Source organism: Rosa chinensis, chromosome 5 (genome assembly GCF_002994745.2).
Source record: "Rosa chinensis cultivar Old Blush chromosome 5, RchiOBHm-V2, whole genome shotgun sequence".
Taxonomy (NCBI): domain Eukaryota; kingdom Viridiplantae; phylum Streptophyta; class Magnoliopsida; order Rosales; family Rosaceae; genus Rosa; species Rosa chinensis.
The window spans coordinates 9,979,873-9,991,078 of NC_037092.1; positions in this window are offsets into that span (position 1 = coordinate 9,979,873).

The window sequence follows — 11,206 nt, forward strand, 5'->3', positions numbered from 1 at the left end:
GTTAAAAAGAAGCCAACCTTAATATAATCCCACAAAACCCTACTTTCTGCAACACACTTCATCCTTTATCGTCTATCATGAGCTTTATTATACACTATAATAAACAGAAAGACGAGGAAACACATTAAGTTTTAGTACTAAACTAATCAAAATGTACTGTTTTATCTATAAATAATGTGATAATCAATATCTTAATCAGGATTAAGCAAGTGCTTGAAGGGAGAAGTGGCAGATGAGGAAGTGGGAGAGATACAGGAAAGTAGGGTTCGTGTTCGAGTAAACCAATGCAAAGAGAGAACGAGGAGGGTGGTAAAGGCAAGTTGGTAGTGACACGCTCGAGAGAGAGAGCAGGGTCAAGGGACTGAAAGCTTGGTTAAATATTGGGTTGAGGTCTTATAGGAAGCAGGGGCACGTGTCGTGGTCTGAGACTTGGTAATGGAGGAAGGAGTAGAGGACCTGTAAATCTGTAATGCATCAATGTGATGGATGAGTACGTACGGTTATCGATGATGTGAGTAAGTGGATGAGCACGTGTCACGGTCCTCGTGAACCCAGTACCTCCATGATCATAGTTGCTGTGCTCTCTGTTCACTCTGCCCCTGCATCGCTTTTGCTAATTAGTAGTACTAGCTTCTCTGCAACCCTCTGATGCAGCGATGCTTTCTTCTTACTTTCCTCGTCTTTGTACTTGTTTTACCTTTGTTACTACAGTTTTTTACTTTTGCATTTTTGCCCCCACCAGATTTTTTTTTTTCTTATGTAGCAGCTAATTTAAAATTTAGTTTCTGAGAATGAGAGCGATGTTAAACAACGGAGAATCACGACTCTGTTAATTGTCACAGACTCACAGTAGCAACATACATGTCCTTTATTGTTATCTAGTGCGGCCTTTTTTTGAATGTGTTACATAAAATTCATCGGTGCAATTAATAACATTTTGATACATCTACTTCTATATATTTCCATTAATATTATCTCATTTAATTGTCAATATGAATGTGATGGTCTACGATCAATTTCGATCACCGCATTCCTAGTCATTAGATAAACATGCCATCAGTTACAACCCTTTCGTCTGTCATGATGACTTCAATGATATGAAAACTCACGATATCGCCGTATGCTCAACACATTTGCTCTAGTCCCTTTTTGCGAGCCAAGAAAATGTCGAAGGCTATAAAGCAGCTAACTTGGTTGTAATCTTTCTTCAGAATAGCTTATACAACGATAGGCGTAAAGACATAATTAATTAGTTTCAAAAATCTCAATACACTGACCATAATAAACTCATCATTCTTGTCATAAACCGATGTTTGAGTATAACAATGATTTTTAACTTGTGTATTTGTAATCATCTTAAATCCAATTAACAATATGTTATACATTTTGAAAGAGTGTTAAGAAAACGCAAATTTAAGAAAATTAATAGCTATTACAATGCGCAATGATGAGCGGAGGAGTTGAGTCCTACCCTGTCAAATTTGTATGACTTGGAAAATCCATCAACATGGACTTATGGTTTTCCTTTGTTTAGTGGGAATTGAACTAATACGAAAATGCTTGGCTGTGCTTAGCATTGATGAACACAACTAAACTACAAACATGTAAAGGAAAAAGAGAATCTTGTGTCAGTAAACACTCGAGGCAACTAATTAATGAAGGTTTTGGTCAAACAGTTGCCTGGCTCATACAATGTCACGTTGATTCACAAGACATTTCATGGAATATACTTCTGAGATCGATCATGTTAGTAGGTTAATGGTACTTTGCTTGATATTTCGTTTTCAAATGGGGACGTTTCTCGATTTAGCAACTGTTTTGTAATTATAATTTTGACTGAATAATAAGAAACCAATATCTTGTGCTGAATCGATCCAAAAGCATCAACCAAAAAGCTCTTTTAGTTTAAAGGGGCATGTGCAATGCTTGCTTGGAGGGTTCTGCTAACCTAAGCAGAACCCAAACAACTCCTCAAACGTACTAATTAAGAACTAGTTACATTATGTATGCTGTAAAGTATGATACAAGATTGTTCACCTAATAAGGGTGTGCTTTGAGGATGCTTTTGATTGACATTTCTATCCAATAATTTAATTTAATGCTTAGATAAATAAGTTGTGATGTACGAATGAAGAAAATTTGGTATATTACAAAAATTATTCTCATCAAATCATTCAAATAGGATTAAGGTTAATTTTTGTTGATTTGTTGGCTAATGGGTTAGAATTGTGTAAGAAAATGAATGAAGGGCTTTTGCAACGGCCAACTAAAGTTAAGAGGTGGAAGTGAGATCTAAGAGCAGAGTACAAAGGAATGAGAGAACCTAGATAAAATGTTAAAGTTTTATTGGCGAATAAGTTAACACATTCGGTGAGAAAAATAACGTTTTGGTTTCATGGGAGAAAAAACAAATTCGTGGAGAGATTAAGGTGTATAGGACATTATAAATGTGTGTTGGAGAACATAAGATAGTTTGGAGAAACAAGATAAGACGTTGGAGTTTTGTTGACTATGTTGATAATATATACATCTCACATGGGAAAAGTAGGTCTTTGGCTATGGGTTTATAAGGGTTTGGGTCATTCCATCCATTGCCAATTGGTTTTGGATGTGAACCCCAGATTACTTTATCATGGTAGTATCAGAGCCAGGTTATCCCACGTGTGCATGCCTAACGGTCACACGAGCTCCACGTCACCCAAAGTTGTCCACGTGTGGCTTGAAAATTCGCCACACGTGCGGGGGCGTGTTGAGAATATATAATCCCACATGGGAAAAATAGGACATTGCCTGTGGGTTTAGAAGGGTTTGGGTCACTCCATCTATTGCCAATTGGTTTTGGATGTGAATCTCAGATTACTTTATTATGATATCAGAGCCAGGTTACCCACGTGTGCATGCCTAACGGCCACACAGGCTCCACGTCACCCAAAAATTGTCCACGTATATGGCTTGAAAATTCGCCACATGTGCGGGGGAGTGTTGAGAATATATACATCCCACATGGGAAAAATGGGACCTTGCCTGTGGCTTTATAAGGGTTTTGGCCACTCCATCCATTGCCAATTGGTTTTGGATGTGAACCCCATATTACTTTATCAGACTAATGACAATATTTCAAGAAAGAGTAAAGCAAGAGTATACAAAAGAAATGACAAAATAAAGGAAACACAATTAGGTGTAAGTGGATAAGTTGATAACACATGAGACAAACAAAGTATCTGGCAGGTAAAAGAAGAGTTTTTCTATTGGAACCTCCAAATTTACTCACTTGACCTCTATGCTTTTTACACCTCTTATCAAATTTTCAAATATTAAATTTACTCACTAAACCTCACTAAATTTCCTCAAATAACCTCACTCATATAATTTGCAAACAAATTATTATCTTTAAAATAAAAAAATTAGTCATTTCAATGATTTAATCAGTCTATAAATCTTAACTAAATATACATTTCTTAATCAAACTTGAGTTTCAAAAATTAATGTTTAATCAATAAGAAAATGCCATGAACTATTATGCCATGAACGTCGCTTTTCGATCCCAGTTTATGGCAACATGTCCAACATCGATGCTGTGACATCTTCATTTATTGCATTGCTAGCGCTTTCTAGCAATGATGTGGTGGATGTCTCATGAACCTTTGATGGAATCCAACAACGACCCAAGCAATCCTTTCTGCTTGCACGTCCTCTTGTGAAGAAACCAGCCTTTTTGAAATATCTGAAGCGTTTCTTTCAAAGAGTATGGATCCTGGATAAAGATTTTGAGATTCAAGAAAGGGCATCAAACTGTTTTGTCATTGTTTTTGACCTACGTAAGGACCGCAACAGAGTCTTGAAGGGGGAACCATGGCATTTTCATCAAGCTCCGGTTGTGCTTCAGGAGTATGATGGCATCATGCCTGTTGCAGAAGTAGATCTGACCTTACTCTTCTTCTGGTTTCGGATTAGCAATATACCGTCGCTGTTTGAGGAACCAGACATGATCCGAAACATTACTTTGGTGGCGGGTAAATTCCTTGAAATGGATGATAAGCTTTTTGCAAATGCTGGCAAGGTTAGGGTTCATGTTTTGCTCATGACATCTCAAAACCTTCTTTTCTCAAGAAAACCCTAAAACCTGCACCTAATGTTGAAGCTGAAATTTCATTTTTCTTTGAGAACTTGGTGGGCAAGTGTGATCACTGCAATCTGATTTACCATGAGGGAGATTATTGCCCTTTGCTTGGTAGTCATCCTATACCGAGTACAGTGCGTGGAACTGGAGAACAAAGGAAAGAAATTGTTGGCCCTCTTTCGGGTTTGCCACTAACAATTTTGTGGATGGAACCTTCTGTTTTTAGGGTGTACAAACACTTATTCTCCCATCTATATGCACGGCTCTATTCCAACACAAGGACGCAGGTAGGGCACCCAAACCTGTCATACTGCGTGCCAGGACTCTGGATCCGAAAGAAAAGGAAAAGGAGGTGCACCAACCCTTGGCGCTGGCATTGATCGCAGCTCTAGACTCGGAAGTACCAAAACCTGCAGGTACAATTGAACACGTGAGGCTTGAGAAAGAGTTGATGCCGAAACAAGCTAGTAATACCCAAGAGCCAAATGCTTCCGAGGACAATGGTGAAGCTGCATTGATTAAAGAAGGCAAAAGAGAGTAGAGGGGTGACAAGCTTTAGTTTTCTCCCTCTCCTGCTAAATCTCCCCAGAAGCTCAAGTTCCTACTGCCGGAGTTATTCAAACCGTTGCCCCCTGATGTTCAAGCAAAGAAGTAGAAAATGTCAATGTTCACAAGTAAGTTCTCTACCAGGTCTTTGGGTATGCTTGAAGCTCCTCGTAATATTCCGGTGCCTAAAGATGTGATGCCAACAAGCTCTGAAACAAAGAAGAAGAGAGGAAGGCCCCTAGGATCAAGAAATAAAAACTCCCTGAAGTTAAAGAAGATTGCAGAAGCACAAGAGACTTGTTTTGCTTATCTTTCCAAACCTCCTAGTCCAACTGTTAAGGGCAAGGAGAAAATTTAAGGTTATTTTTCTTTCTAAACTTTGCCTAATTGCTATGTTTTATTTGCATAGTTCTTAGGCTCACTTTTGAATAAGTGAGCATTGGTTGAATAAGTGGTGCTAGCATACCACGTTCTAAACTTGTCCTTGGTATGACAAGTGAATGTATGTATCCGTGCCATTTTGGTTTTTTTTTTTTTTTAATTTAATTTAATTTATTTATTTAAAGAGGATAAAATGATTTCACTCCTACCCCTACGGTGACTTGAACCCATGACCTCAATCTTAGGCAGTAAGTGCTCTAACCACTGAGCTAACACCACTTCGTCCTGTGCCATTCTGGCTTGAGTTGAATGAAATGATTGATTTGGTTAAGAAAAAAAAGAAAAAAGTATCTGGCAGGTAGTTGCTCAAGACTTTATTGGATTATGTTTACGTATCGATTCATTAATGCAATATAAGTTTGATAACATGAAATAACATTTTTTATATGATATTTCCAACTAATGCGTTGTGTATCAGTTAGAAGTGATGACCTAAATTGTAAGCGTCTACCCTTGCAATTGAATAGAAACCTAGGGCTACTTGACAATATGAGTTTGCTATGTCTCTTTCTCACACCAACAAAATATACAGTCAAGTTAAAATATAGAAGATAATATCTTATCTAAAATGAAATTCAAATTCAAAAAGAACTAGAGGTTTCCAATTTGGGAAATTAAGATGCAAGTGAAAGCTACAACTGGTTTGGTTAACTCCAACTAGAAGGCTATCAAAATCAAAATAAAATAAACAACACCAACCTTTCACCCGTGATATTTTTCCAGTTTGGTAAAGCCCAGAAATATAGAAGTTGACCATATTCAGGGGGTTTCAGCTTTTGTTCCAGTCAAAGATGGACCCATCTCTCAAAAATCAGGGGCTAAGATCAAAGTCAAATATGACCCAGATTCATTAAAAAAAAAAAATCATGGTTTAATATTGAAAGGCATGTCATATTAGATATAGATATTTTAAGGTAGCGTATAGGTTTAGTTCAGGCTCTGTTGAATTTGACCAAATGGTCCAACAAGACAAGGAATGACTTGAAGTGAACATACTTCCACGTAATTGGTGTACAATGTGTAGATTAGATTTGCATAATTTGTTTAGATCTTCTGTTCCTACGACTTTGGACATATGGTTATCAAAGCGCTAATCAGTTGTAGTGGAGATAATAAATGATATGATACTATTGAAATACACAAGATGATGTCCCAAATTTGAAAATGAAAAATGTTCACTCTCTTTGGTCAGTGAATTCATAATCGAAAGTAAAGATTTTCCGAGTCCATAATGTGATGATTATTCTTGCCACAGTTAACAAACTCATTTTTTGGAGAGGTTCCATGTCCCTTGTTCTTTTTATACTCGGAGAGAAAAAAGGAAGAAGAAAAAGATGGAGAAAAAATGCTTTCATTTTTTGACCTTATTGTGCTAAGAAAGCCTTTAATAATCCCCATTGAACTCTATTAACCAAGTTGGGTAGGGCCCGAACCAGATATGAGTTCAATATTTGTTAGCAGAAGGAATGGCCCAGCCCAAGCTTACACAACATGTAGATCAGAATTCAAGATAGATAACAAGAAAGATTATTTGTGAATAGGCAACATGCTGCTAGGCTTCAATCCATATCTCCCAACTTGGAATATATGTGCATCGAAACAATTTATTGAGTAGTTCTATGTGTCACGAGGACAAGATATTTGTTAAAATATCTTTAAAAAAAAAACTTATTTTGACACATAAAAAATATTTTCATTGAATGAGAAAAATAAAAAATAATATTAAAGTAAAGTATTCGATGAATTGCTTTAAATAAACTAAAGTAAACGGAATGAAAAAAACATATTATATAACGGCCACAGTTTTTGCCAAAGAAGATATTGGAGAGAAGACTCATCTGATTGATGAATAATCTTCAAGCTCACCTCAGGGTCTCTGAAGTACAATTTTCTTCCTAATTAAGCCATTATCATAGTTGAGATCCTACCTTGAATCCCACTTTCTCATGTACGCATGACGTGAGGGAAGCTGCAGCAATAGCTCTGTATATCATTTCAGAAAGGCATTGAATTTTAAAAAAGATATCAAACACCACCAACCCGAATCATGACCATTACTACCTGAGCTCACCTGCCCATGCCATCTGCATATGGATTAACTTCATAGTAATGAAGAATAAGTGTCTAGCTCGTACATCTTCGTTGTAAACAAAAGCCTTTCTCACAACAACCAAAGAGCCAAACCCCAAACCCTTCAGCTTCATCAGGCCGTTTATATTCCACTCAATTCAGATAAGTGGTTCAAAAGCACAGATCGATCCACTAAAAATTCCGGCAGGCTGGTGATCTAGTGATTCTAGTCGAATTGGTGACTTCGGTTTTTCTTTGATCTATAGCTCTCTACCTTACCATCATTCGTTCTCTTCCTTCATTTACCAGCTCCGATCCAATTCTTTTCTTGAATGCATATCTACCATCCAGCTCTTGCCTTGTTTTGTTTTCATCTAGCATTACTAGCTCATCATCGAGAAAAAACAAACTCTCTCTGCTGTGGACCGTTGATCTCGGCCCAGCGAGACAAACTCACCTAGGTTGAGGTGGAGGTTTGGTCACAGATGTTGGAACATGGAAGTGATTTCGTTTCACTGCCATAGTTTCTATTAACACTCCATTATCTGGAGTCGTCTAGAGTACCTTGATGTATGCTATACTCTTATATTTTAATTTTTAATAAATTAATGTAATATAAACCTACAGAAATGGTTAAAATGTTATCCACTTAAATGTTGAGAAGTGTCATTTTAAAAAATAAAATTTACTATATTAACAACACATTCTATCTTGATATGTAATATTGTTCAGAAACATGTAACATATATTCTCAAAATAATAAATTATACCTAGTAGAACTAAAATTACGACTTAGGACCACACTCATTGTGGTTATTGTAATTGAGTGGTCAAAGATGTAAATATCATAACTGAACAACTTTTATCAAATAGAGAACATTAATTATTAAATGGAGAACCCTTTTACAATACAGAGTACTTATATATCTTTTGGTCTAATATTAATTTTACTATGTTTACAACACAATTGTTGTTAGAATTGTAAAATGGTTGATTATCTTATAAATGATGCAGTTTTTGAATTAATTACTACAAATAGAACAAAAGTGAGTACTTTTGCATCCATTGTTGGGGGTCGTGGTAAAATGTGTAGTCATTGTAGTAATCATTTCATTAATGATGAAAACATAAAGATTTACCATTGTGACAACAAATTTATTATCACACTTGCTAAATTGTCCATAAACTAGTACATTAGTTTCGGTGGAGTAATTACTACAAATAGAACAAAAATTACCGCTTTTACATCAATTAATTGACGTGAATTATGGTAAAATGCATGGTCATTGAAGTAATAATTTCATTAATTATAAAAACATGAAGATTTACCACTCTGACAATAAATTTGTTGTCACACTTGTTAAATTGTCCATAATAGGTTGTAGGTGGAGTAATTACTACAATTAGAACAAAAAGTATCGTTTTTATATCAATTGTTGTAGTTTGTGGTAAATTACATCGAATTGAAAGTAATTATAAGTTCAACGATGGAAATTACACAATATATTACTTTAATTATGCAAGGGAGAACCTCATTACACCATTGAGGACATACGTAGTTTTAGTCAAAATATAATGGTTTACCTATATAATAACACATTGTGGTAACATTTATAATTTAGTTCAAAAAGCAATAATAACAAGTTGTATGTGAAGTAGTTTTTTTTTTTTTTTTAGAAATAGAAGTTGAATTCATTAGATCAGCAGAAAAAAGCTAGGCTGAAGTCTACCAAAACTTACATAAGAAATCCGGCAAGAAAATCCGGAGTAACCTACCTAAGCTAAAGCAAACCTTTAAAGATCACTGGGACGCTGACATTTAAGCAAGCCTATACAAGAATGAAAAAACCTCACCTCCTATGGAAAAGAAATCATTCAACTAGCTCTTACTTGCCAATCACGCAATTGTGGTACAAACAAGAGACTAGAAACGTCATAGAAGACTCATAGAAACTAATCCACCCTCGAACAGACTCATACCCTAATACATCAGGGCCGAAATTGCCTTGATCTGAGCCCAAGCCCGTAGACCCAAGCCCAAGTCAAACTGACAGGACTCGCCCTGAATTTCACCGTTACGTCCCGGATCTCAAGTTTCCAGTTTACTAGTCTTTTGGACGGTAAATGACAATTACTTTCACTTTTTACTCTGTTTCGATACTTTTAATGGCCCCAAAAGTTAACTTTTTGTTCGGATCAAAATTTGAGAAAATTTTCTTCACGAAAGTTGTAGAGGATGTCAAATCGAGTTCGTGGACATGCGTCACGGATAAATTGGAGTTCATACAAATAATCCACGGTCTATAGAATTTTTCGTATGAGTTTTTAGAAATTTATTAAAAGGGCAAAGTAGACATTTCACGTTGACTACTATTTTAAGGAGGAAAACCCTAATCCCTTCCTCATTTTCTCCTTTCCTCTCTTTCGGCCGCACATCCTTTCTCTCTCTCTCTCTCTCTCTCTCTCTCTCTCTCTCTCTCTCTCTCTCTCTCTCTCTCTCTCTCTCTCTCTCTCTTTCTGCCCACTGCCACAGCCGGAACCTCGATCTTCGGCCACCACCTCACGTCACCGTCACCACTAGTGGATGGTCCGGCTATAGCGACCAAAAACCCGGCCATACAGTCTTCGACCAAGACAGTCCGGCCACCGCATGCGATCCCCGAAACTGCAACTCCATTGTTCCACAATCCTCACTAGTTTCCCGTCATCTCCTCACCTCACCCCCATCATTGCTCGACTCAGAATTAGTCTGAGATCAAAACTGAGAAGCCTCTTCACCTATGGAGCCCAGACGACACCATACGTGATTTGCTAGAATCTGGGCTTCTGCTGAGATTAATTTCACTATTTCCGACCTTTTCTGGGCGGCACCACCACCACCAAGTCTTGATGCAGCGACTCCTAATCTACCATATCTCAAAGCCCTGAAGGCCGGCGCCGCCCAGTGATGCTGCATGCGCCGCCGCGTATGCATGGAGCTTTGCAGCTCCACCATTCTCGGTTGCTAGATTTTTCCAGATTGTCTTTTTAGGTAAATTTCATACTTTCCTTGGTTGGAGATGCTAGTTTGATGAAGAATGAAATCCCAAAACTTTTGTTGTCTAATTCGGAATGTGCGAGGGTTATGGATTATGCATTCTGGAGGTAGTGGTGGAAGGAGTAGGCAATGGTTCAGTTTGATGTATATTGAAGGAAGGTAAGAATCAGGAACTCTATTTTGAGTTATAAAATTGGTTGAAGATTGATATTAAATTGTGTTGTTATTGCTAGGAGTTCGAAGGGTTGTTGGTGGTGGAAGACTACTCATATATAGAAATGACCCTCTGTTTGGAGATGAAGAACTAGTAAGGGCCTGGGTTCGGTGACCTTATAATTGCTATTATTGTTTTGGTCAAATTATTGAATTGATGGAGTTTTTGGTTTGTAATTAGAATGGTTTCAAATATATTTTCGATGGTGTTATGTTTATGCAAAGTTAGTGAGGGCTGAATTGGTTACCATTGTGGAAATGTTTTAAGAAGAGTTAAGTAGTTGGCTAACATTTAAGGAATCGGTAAATATTGAATGGTTGGTTTTGACAAATTTGACAAGTAAAGAAAGGTTGAAATCGATGTTGAAAAGAAATTGATAATAAGAATGTACCACTTCCGACAAGTAAATTAGTGTTGTATATGACAATATTGAGAATGAGTCAAATTTTCGAGTAAAGTACTTTAGAGCTATCATATCCTGAAATAAGTTTGAGAAACGAAGTCATTCGGGAATGAAAATTGTCAATTGCTTCTTAACGTATAAATTGCTAAATAAAGTGAGTTAAGTAAGTTGACCCGAGCTCCACATAATGGACTTGTGGATAGTTTGATCACCATATCCCAAACAATCATATAGTATGTCAATTATATTATTTGGTAATGGTTACAAATAAATTATCGATTAAGGATAAATTTGTAATTTGTAAAGGAATTTTACAACATGAAATTATTAATCAATTATTATCGATTTTTTTTTTTTCATTAAAGGACCTAAACG